The sequence below is a fragment of the Amborella trichopoda genome, chromosome 7 (genome assembly GCF_054954075.1).
Source record: "Amborella trichopoda isolate Santa Cruz 75 chromosome 7, AtrichopodaSantaCruz75HAP2 v2.0, whole genome shotgun sequence".
In the NCBI taxonomy this organism is placed as follows: Eukaryota; Viridiplantae; Streptophyta; class Magnoliopsida; order Amborellales; family Amborellaceae; genus Amborella; species Amborella trichopoda.
The window spans coordinates 32,844,729-32,855,804 of NC_142342.1; the positions used below are offsets into that span (position 1 = coordinate 32,844,729).

Consider the following 11,076-nt stretch of genomic DNA (forward strand, 5'->3'; position numbering starts at 1 on the left):
AAACCGAGTGCACCTCATGCTAGGGATGTGATGCGAGCTTTGTACGGATAAGGGTATTTTGGTCTAAATAAATATGACTTTTTGACTGGGGTAGTCTTCATAAAAAAAAATGTTTTGGGGTAAAAGTTGAGAAAAAAAATAGTTGGGGGGAAACTGTCTAGAAAGTCCATGTTAGGGGGTATCTGCAATTTTCCCATAAGAATATCCATATCCTGAACATTTGTGAAACCCCTTAGAAGTTGCCAATGTTTTAAAATCCAGAACAGTTAGGTGAGTTGTCGGGTTCAATAAAATGTTTTTTCTTTTTAAGATACTAGAACTATTGTATGCACTGCACCGCATCCTCCAACTAGGCCACTCGGCCCTCTAGGTTCTCCACGGTAAAAAAGAACTCCATACTTGAGTAGTCTTGAAATATCTGAGATGCCTTTATGAATACATCGACACCTATTTCTCCGCCCTTCTATAAGGCTTCAACAATCCGTGTGCATCTCTCCCTGTCCTTCGTTGCCTGAGCAGTAGAATCAGCTGCAGGATCATGGTTCCGCCTGCTAGTGGTAGCAGCTGCCCAGTATTTCAAGGTATAAGCCATCATGGACATTATGTTGGCCATGCTATCCGTTGCTGTTGGTTGCCTTTTCCTTTGTTGAGCTCTTGTTGGATACTGAGAGCTCTGCCTCTTTGCCCTAGAGAATAATGCAATGCTTTTTCAGATGAGGAAGAGCTGAATTCCTCGTCACACCCCAAGTCCACCACTAGCACAGATGTGCTAGGGGTATGAACTGCTGCTGTGTCGGCACCTTCTTCATTAGTATCATGGGAAGGGCCTTGAGTGACTTGGTGGTCATGCCTATTCATACCACTACCTGACCCCAATACGTAGCTGCCGAACCGCATGAAAAATATGCTGGACCAATGTACAAGAGTGTTGGATATATGTCACCTTGTACCGGACCGAGCTAAATTAACAGTCCGACCCCATTGAATATTTCTCGAATCGAGGGCACCTTGTGCTTAACCGCATGCACACTATGCCAGCAGAGAGTGCAATGCCGAACCGACAGTTAGAAGTGCTAGACCGACAATTGGAAGTGCCAAACTGAGTGCACCTCATGCTAGGGATGGGAAGCGAACTTTGTATCAGTACGGGCATTTTGGTCTAAATAAATGACTTTTTGACTGGGGGATATACGTAAAAAAAAATGTTTTGGGGTAAATGTTGAGAAAAAAATTGGTTGGATGGAAGTTGTTTAGAAAATCCAAGTTAAGGGGTAGCAATTCTCCCATAAGAATATCCATATCCTGAACATTTGTGAAACCCCTTAGAAGTCGTCAATGTCTTAACATTTGGAACAGTCAGTTGAGTTGTCGGGTTCAATAAAATGTTTTTTTTTTTTTTTTTGAGGAAACTAGAACTATTGTATGCACTGCACCACATCCTTAAACTAGGCCACTCGACCCTCTAGGTTCTCCACGGTAAAAAAGAACTCCATACTTGAAATATTTGAGATGTCTTGAAATATCCGAGATGCCTTTATGAATACACTGTCACGACCCCACCGCCTGACCCCTGCTGTCTCAAATCGGAGAGCGAAAGAGTACGGGATTGCGACCGGAGGTCGCGTATGTCACTCAGGTGGGAGTAGCATCAGACGTGTAAATTTCGAGATCAAAGAAAACTACGAAACTAAATAAACTCATAAAACAAAAGGCTACAAACTGAGCAAAATAAAACCATTTATATAGATTCAGACTCCAAAAATTCTTTCACAAAGGTTCAAGGTGCTACTGGCCCAACAACAAAATTACAATATTCATCAAAAGACATTGTGGCACAGCCACCAGACACCCATACGCAAAAGATCCCAAGACAGAACTCACGCTTCAAAGTTTGCTACCATCGTCCAGCTGTCCACACACGAGCTATCAACGCTCACTCTACAAAGAAGGGAAAAAGAGAGGCATGAGCTAAAGCCCAGTAAGTAGGCAGGTCACTACCCTTGTATTCCTGACTAATAGCATATAAATCATAACATGGCCGATAGATCTTCAAAGATTGTACTGGCATCAGAAAGTAGAGTCATGCATCAAAATATGCATACTAATAGTGTAAAATGAGTATTGTTCAGATGCCAGAGTATTTAATATTTCCTGAAATGGCAGATGCATTGATGCTTATCTCAGTCACAGTCAGGCAGTCGTATAGAGGACTTAATTCAGATAGGCATAAACAGAAATATAATTACTCTCGAAGTAGAAATCACATTGTTCAGACGGATCTTGCTGATATTTCCTCAACAATGAGACATGAAACACATCATGAATATTTGCCAACTCAAGCAGTAGAGCGAGCCGATAAGCCATACTTCATACTCTTTCCAGAATCTCAAAGGGCCCAATAAAATGTGGGCTCAACTTTCTTTCCTTGTTGAACGTCATAATACCCTTGGTCGGTAATACTTTCAGGAAAACCCGATCACCTACCTCAAATTCAAGGTTCTTCTTCGATTGTCGGCGTAACTCTTTTGTCGACTCTGAACAATTTTGAGCCTCTCCCGAATCAAAGCAATCTTTACTAAGGTCACTTGAAGAATTTCGAGCCCTAACATCCTTCTTTCACCGACCTCATCCCAACAGATAGGTGACCTGCACTTCTTTCTAAACAGGGCTTCAAAAGGTGTCATCTGGATACTAACCTGGAAACTATTGTTCTAAGCAAATTCTATTAAAGGCAGATGATCCTCCCAGCTTCTTTTAAAATCAGTAACACAAGCTCTTAACATGTCTTCCAAAGTCTGAATAGTTATTTCTGATTGCCCATCTGTCTGGGGATGAAAAGCAATACTAAAAGTGAGTCTTGTCCCCAAAGCTGATTGCAAACTGTCCCAAAATTTTGACGTAAATCTAGTGTCCCTGTCGGACACGATACTGACAGGCATTCCATTTAATCGTACAATTTTTTTAATATATAGTTGGACCAATTTGTTCAAAGTATAAGTTGTATATATCGGTAAGAAATGAGCTGCTTTCGTCAATCGGTCCACAATGACCCAAGTATTATCATGTTCAACACCTATATTGGATAAGCCAGAGACAAAATCCATGGTAATGTGCTCCCACTTCCACTCTTGCACAGGTGAGGGTGGCAATAGTCCAACGGGTTTTTTATGTTCAACTTTCACTTGCTTACATGTTAAGCACCTGGAAACAAACTACGCTACTTCCTTTTTCATATCATTCCACCAGAAATTTTTCTTGAAGTCCTGATACATCTTAGTACTCCCCGGGTGCACAGTATAACAAGAGTGGTGTGCTTCTTCTAAAATAACCCGCTTCACGCCCTCAAAACTCAGGACACAAACCCGAACTTTAAATCTTAACAGACCGTCCCCACTAACGGAAAAATCTTCCTGTCTTCCCAGCTTTATTTCTTCAAGAATCTGCATAAGTTGGGGATTCTATTTCTGCGCTTTACGAATTTGTCGAAAGAGCAAGGCCTCCGCCCTCATACCAGCAGTCATTCCTTCCCCAACACTAAGGGAAAGAATTGGGTGCCACTCCACTACATCTTCTATCAGTTTTATCTCTTGAGTCATCAAGGGTGCCACCAACACTAAGGGCTTTCGACTCAAAGTGTCGGCCACCACATTAGTCTTGCTTGGTTGGTAATTGATAGTACAATCATAGTCATTCAGTAGATCCATCTATCTTCTTTGTTTCATATTTAACTATTTCTGAGAGAACAGATACTTGAGGCTTTTATGATCTGTAAATATTTTAAATTAAGCCCCATATAGGTAATGTCTCCAGATCTTTAAGGCAAACACTACAGCCACAGGTTCCAAGTCATGGGTTGTGTAATTTTGCTCGTACGGCTTCAGCTGTCTGGAGGCGTAGGCTATAACCTTCCCTCGCTGCATCAATACACATCCAAGTCCTTTATGAGAAGCGTCAGTATAGACCACAAAGTCTTCATTCCCTTCGGGTAAGGTTAGTATTGGGGTCGTGGTCAAATCTTCTTTAGCTCTTGAAAGCTTGTTTCACAATCATCTTACCATACAAACTTTACCTCTTTCTAAGTTAGGCGAGTTAGGGGGAGCACTATATTTGAAAACCCCTCTACAAAGCGTCTGTAATAACCTGCCAGTCCAAGACAACTACGGACCTCGGACACATTTGTCGACCTTCCCCACTTCAAAACAGCTTCAATTTTACAAGGGTCAACTGCAACCCCGTCCTTAGAAATAACATGCCTAAGGACGGCCACACTTGAAAGCCAAAACTCGCTTTTCCGCAGCTTAGCATATAACTTCTCCGTCTTTAGGGTCTGTAGGGCCATCCTCAAGTGTTGTTCATACTCTTCCAGATTCATTGAATATACCAGAATGTCATCTATAAAAACCACCACAAAATCATCCAAAAAGGACCTAAGCACCCTGTTCATCAAATCCATAAAGGCGGCCAGGGAATTAGTTAACCCGAACGACATTACCAAGAACTCATAATGTTCATATCGGGTGCTGAATGCGGTCTTAAGAACATCCTCTTCTTTGACTCGCAGTTGATAATACCCCGACCGAAGGTCAATTTTAGAAAACACTTGATCCCCTTGAAGCTGATCAAAGAGGTCATCAATTCTAGGCAAAGGGTACTTATTCTTCACCGTGACCTGGTTCACCTGTCTATAATTTATACAAAGTTTCAAGGACTCATCTTTCTTTTGTAAGAATAAAACCAGTGCACCCCGTGGTGCAACACTGGGTCAGACGAATCCCCTCTCCAATAACTCTTAGAATTGCTCTTTTAGTTCTTTCAATTCGGCTGGGGTCATTCTATAAGGGGCTTTAGAAATGGGTGCGGGTGCAGAGTCAAGAACCACTTCTATTTCAAATTCTATCTCCCTAACTGGAGGCAAAGTGGTTAATTCTTCAGGAAAAACTTCTGGATACTCCCTTACTACTAGTATCTCATCGAACTTTGATTGGGCATCCCGATTCTGCACTACGTAAGACAAATACCCAACACATTCTTTAGCCAACAAACGGGAAGCCCGAAGGGCTGAGATAAAGTGTATAGGGGAAACATCCTTAATGCCAACAAAATTCAATTCAAGCTGATTAGGGCGTCTAAAAGTTACAGTTTTGTCATAACAATGTATTGTCACATAGTGTGCAAACAACCAGTCCATGCCCAAAATCACTTCAAAGTCTCGGATGTCTAACAGTAGTAAATCTATAGGTAGAACACACCCTTCAAGCAAAACCCCACAGTGCTTATAAATAATATCAGTTTCTATGGATTCCCCCATAGGTGTGCCTACAACCAATTTCTAATCAAGAAGTGCAGGTCTAACACTTAAGTGGCATGCAAAGTGAGGTGCAATCAAAAGAGTGTGTGGATCCAAGGTCAATTAGAACTTTAGCTTCCATGTTGCAAACAGAAAGCGTACCTCAAATCACAGAGGTGGAAGCCTTGGCTTCTCGTTCCGTAAGGGAAAATACCCGACCTTGAGTCTTTGGTTGGTCTTCTGGTCCCTTCACCGGAAGTCCTTGATCATGTGGCCAAGTTTGCCACATCTGAAGCATGTTTTTATCCTCCTTCGGCACTCGACCGCCAAGTGGTTATCCTTTCCGCAATGTGGATATATCGGGTGCTGGTTCTCTCTTATGTCACTCGAGAAGTTTTTCTGGATCTTGCTCCCTCGATTATTATTTCCCCTGAAGCTTCTCTTTGGAGGTGGTCGAGTCCTTCCTCCAAAATTTTTAAATTGACCTGGTCTCATCTTTCCCTCTTTCTTGAACCGGGACTCTTTGTCCTCCCTTTTTATTCTCATGGCCAGATCCACTAAATGGGAGAAGGTCTTTAAATTGGCTGATATTACCCCCCTCCTTATTTCTGGCCTGAGGCCTCTTTCGAACTTACTAACCTTCTATGCCTCAGTGTTAATGATGTGCGGCGCATATCTTGACAATTCAGCGAACTTGGCTGCATATTGTTCGACAGAAAGTCCCCCTCGTCGTAGCTCAATAAACTCCACTTCCTTTCTTTCCCATACTGAATCAAGGAAATATTTCTCATTGAAGGCTTCCAAGAAATTCTCCTAGGTCACTTCTGTCCCTGATCTTTCTCAAGATTGTTTTACTGAGCCCCATCAGTGCTCAGCATCTCACTCTAACATGAAATCTTCTGCTCATCATTGCAATGCAATACTTCAAATATCTTCTCTACTTGCCTTATCCATCGTTCTGCTTTTTCTACTCTCCCATGCCCTAGGAACGTCGGAGGCGCTAGCCTCCTGAACCTTCTATTAGTCCACTATCAGTAAGCTCCAGGGCAGGGGTAACCAGGGCTAGCATATTATCTTTTATCATTTGAGTCATGGCCTCCAAGGTCCATAAGATTTCTCCAAGGGCTTTTGCATTATCGTTACATTATCGTTACTGAAGCTCGCATTATTAACACGAGTCCTTGGCATCTTTGTCCTACAACAGGGACACCCCAGTCACTAGTCTACTCAAAACTACTTTAGAGACACTTTTACAATATTTTAGGCCAAAAATCCAAACCTGACTGCGCTGATACCATAACTGTCACGACCCCACCCCCTAACCCCTGCCGTCCCAAACTGGAGAGCGACAGACTGCACGAACGCGACCGGAGGTCCCGTACGTCACTCAAGTGGGAGTGGCATCACAGATAAAATTTCGAGATCAAAGCAAACTATGAAACTAAATAAACTCATAAAATAAAAGGCCACAAATTGAGAAAAATAAAACCATTTATACAAATTCAAGCTCCAAAAAATCTTTCACAAAAGGTTCAAGGCTCTATTGGCCCAACAACAAAATTATAATATTCATCAAAAGACATTGTGGCACAGCCACCAGACACCCATACTCAAAGATCCCAACACAGAACTTACGCTTCAAAGTCTGCTACCACCATCCATCTGTCCACACACGAGCTATCGGCTCTCACTCTACAAAGAAGAGAAAAAGAGAGGCATGAGCTAAAGCCCAATAAGTAGGTCACTACCCTTGCATTCCTGATTATTAGCATATAAATCATAACACGGCCGATGGATCATCAAAGATTGTACTGGCATTAGAAAGTAGAGTCATGCATCAGAATATGCACACTAGCAGTATAAAATGAGCATTGTCCAGATGCCGAAGTATTTAATATTTCCTGAAATGGCAGATGCATTGATGCTTATCTTAGTCACATTCAAACAATCATACAAAGTACTTAATTCAGACTGGAAGAAACATAAATATAATTACTCCCAAAGTAGAAGTCACATCGATCAGGCTAAGCCAATCTTGTAACTTGAAACTTCTACCCTTAATCGGGAGGGAAGACAATGACAAATGAAAACTCCATTTTGTAATGTCATCACTCACGCACACGATCTCCAGTACACTTTGGGGGTTTTCGATAGGTTGTGGCCTTGCAAGACACGACCCTCTCCTTACGTAGCGGTCACAGAATCAAAATATTCACCACCAATGGAGGGCCCATTGTGTAGTGGCCAGAAATTACATACAACAAAATTCGTATAACAGAATCAGAATATCCACTACCAATGGAGGACCCATTGCGTAGTGGTGAAAAATCACATATAACAAAATTCATATAACATAATCAGAATATCCATTACCAATGGAGGACCCATTGCGTAGTGGTCAGAAATCACATATAAGATAATTCATATAGCATAATCAAAATATCCACTACCAATGGAGGACCCATTGCGTAGTGGCCAGAAATCACATATAATAGAATTCATATAACAGAATAAGAATATCCACTACCAATGGAGGACCCATTACGTAGTTGCCAAAAATTATATATAATAAAATTCATATAACAGAATCAGAATATCCACTACCAATGGAGGACACATTGCGTAGCGGCCAGAAATCACATATAATAGAATTCATTTAACAGAATCAGAATATTAACTACCAATGGAAGACCCATTGCATAGTGGCCAAAAATCACATATAATAGAATTCACCGTGTGTAAGCATGCATAACCCTCATTCATTTATACCTTACTCTTTCAAGAGGTCAGAAACATTGAACATTTGTAAGATTACAATCATGCCATTTCGGTGTCTTATACATAAAATTCAATCACCTTGCAAAAAGGCTTAAGGTGTGCATAATTCATATACAACTTAAAATTCATTGGTGCTCTTATCAATCATGGTCATACACATAATGAGGCATAGCACCCAAATTTACAACAGGAACTTAACTAAATTCCGATTCCAATTCACTAATTGAACATTACTTAGTCAATTAGTTTAGCATATCGTTCTAAATCTTGCTGAATTTTGCCAATAGTGACTTATGTTCATAATTTAAATCATAGATTGCAACCTAGCAGGAATTTCAAAACGCTTTCAGCAGCATATGACCAATTATCACACACATTTAGCACCAAGATTTGACTTAAAATGAGATCAAATGATGCTTTTGATCTACTTCTGCAGACCAATGAAATTTTAAGCAAGCCAATGACATCATCATGATATCAAAATCAGATAAAAAACAGTGTGTTAAACACTGCTGCATATTCAGTAGCATATGACCAATTATCACACGCATTTAGCACCAAGATTTGACTCAAAAAATGAGATCAAATGATGCTTGATCTACTTATGCAAACCAATTATATTCTAAGCAAGCCAATGACATCAAAATCTGATAAAAACAGTGTGTTAAACATTGCTGCATATTCCGCAGAATATGACCAATTATCATATGCATTTCACACCAAAATTAGTTGCATATGACCAATTATCACATACATTTAGCACCAAGATTTGACTCAAAATGAGAACAAATTATGCTCGATCTACTTCTGAAACCAGTGACATTCTAAGCAAGCCAATGACATCATAATGTTATCAAAATCAGATAAAAAATAGTGTGTTAAACATTGCTAAACATTGCTACATATTCGACAGCATATGACTAATTATCACATGCATTTAGCACCAAAATTTGACTCAAAATGATATCAAATGATGCTTGATCTACTTCCGCAAGCCAATGACATTTTAAGCAAGCCAATAAATCATAATGACATCAAAATCAGATAAAAAATAATGTGTTAAACACTGCTGCATATTCAACAGCATATGGTCAATTATCATACACATTCAGCACCAAGATTTGATGGTGGTTGAACACTGCTGCATAGTCAGCAGCATATGTTAAACACTGCTGCACATGTTAAACACTGCTGCATAGTCAGCAGCATATGGCCAATTATCACACACATTGAGCACCAAGATTTGACTCAAAAAATGAATGCAAAGAGAGAGTCAGATGCAGAGTTCAGAATAAAGGTACAAACCAAAATCAATAAATTGAGTTGTCAGTTTGCTTAAGCCCTAAAAAACCCCAAAATCAATAAAACTAAAATGTCAGTTTGATTAAGCCCCGTAAACCACAAACCAAAATCATTTTAAATGAGTAATCATGCAAACCGATAGAGTTCAGAATAGATAGAAATTTAACTAACAGAAATAAGAGGAGATCAAAACCAATATGCACATGTACAAAAATGAATTGAAACAATTCAGAACAAATTATAGGAAACCAAAAAACTTAAATAGTCACAAAGCAAATAATCACAGGAAAATAAATGATTCAATGAAAAAAATAACACTAAAAAAAATAAATTGAATCACCATAATTAATTGAATGTATATCTTGTATAGAACTGAATCACACTGAGTCATTTTCTCACTCCATAAAATGTATCAAGTTGTCTCTTGTAGGTCAGGAAGTATAGAATATTAAAATCATGAGCCTTTCAGGCCCAAAAAAAAAAAAACATGGGGATAATCCTGCAGGTGAACACTAGTTCTTGGATGATCAATGAAACGAAAAAAAATATGGATGACTGCAATAGTAAAAAGGAAGAAAACAACGTACCCTTATTATTTTATTTTATTTTGTCAATATCTTTTACCCTTTTATTGTGAAACCCTAAAAAGAATCTGACAGAGTTCAAAAAAGAAACAATATTTTCGAAAAATCACTCAAAATAGTCTGATCCAAAAACTGCCTCCTTAAAAATGGCTGATTTCTTAATAAATATAAAGAAACTAGAATTTTCAGCATTTGTAGGAAGGGAATAGATCACAGAGAGAGGGATAGAGAGAGACGGGGAGGAAGGGATAGAATAGATCAGAGAGAGAAATCAGGAGCAGAGGGGATGAGAGAGCACAAGTGAAAGAGGAGAGAGAGATTGTAGATATAGCAGAGGGAGAGAGGATCAGAGAGAAGATGAAGGATAAGACAGGAAGGAGAAAATGGGAGAAGAAGGAGAAGAGCATTTACCTTATTGCATGCAGGCGTGAGAGAGACGACTGAGCTTGGAGGCAGGTGATGGGCTTCTGAGCTTGGAGGCTGCGATGCTAGGGTTGAGAAGAAGCGATAAAGAAATAGGGTTGAGATAGGAAACAACGGGGAAGAAAGTTCCCACTCTCCTTAAAACAAAGTTCCTGCCTTGGGGGTGGAACTTTTTTCTCCCTTTTTTTATAACTAAAAATGGAAGAAACATGGGAAAAAAGTATCTCACAACTTCTAAACACCGCAGAAGTTCCCGTGCATCAAACACAGGATTTCTACAGTGATAAGAAGAAGTTTGTTATGGAGAAATTTCTTCCTCCAAACAAACGCGTCGTCTTGGACAATTGGGAATGGGCGGCTGGATTGAATTCGAGATTTGGCCTCTACTTCATAGATTGTAATGACAAGCTCAAGCGATATCCAAAGGACTCTGTTCAATGATTCAATTTTTCTTTAAAATTATAATGCAATTATGTTTATCTCAAAAAAGTATATAATAAAACTGTTTACTTTTTGGCACAAAAGGCTATAATGGCCTCTAACACTCGTATACAAATTCATGCAACTGAGGGTGTCCTATTGACTCGTGCTCAAAATCAAAGGAAATATTTCTTAAATTTTCTGTCGACAAATAACACAATTTAGCGATTCAAATTCACAGATGATGGCTATAGGTACTTGTGACTTCTGCGATACAAAAAG

At 39.6% G+C, this 11,076-nt stretch overlaps 1 long non-coding RNA gene across 1 annotated transcript; it reads right to left on the reverse strand.

Moving 5' to 3' along the window:
- Positions 1-1,720: 1,720 nt before the first annotated feature.
- LOC110006587 (uncharacterized) lies at positions 1,721-10,435 on the reverse strand. The gene is made up of 4 exons (XR_002279631.2): positions 10,363-10,435; positions 6,567-6,979; positions 5,450-6,482; positions 1,721-1,938 (listed from the first exon to the last, which is right to left on the reverse strand). It is a non-coding gene; the product is annotated as an uncharacterized LOC110006587 (long non-coding RNA).
- Positions 10,436-11,076: the final 641 nt, after the last annotated feature.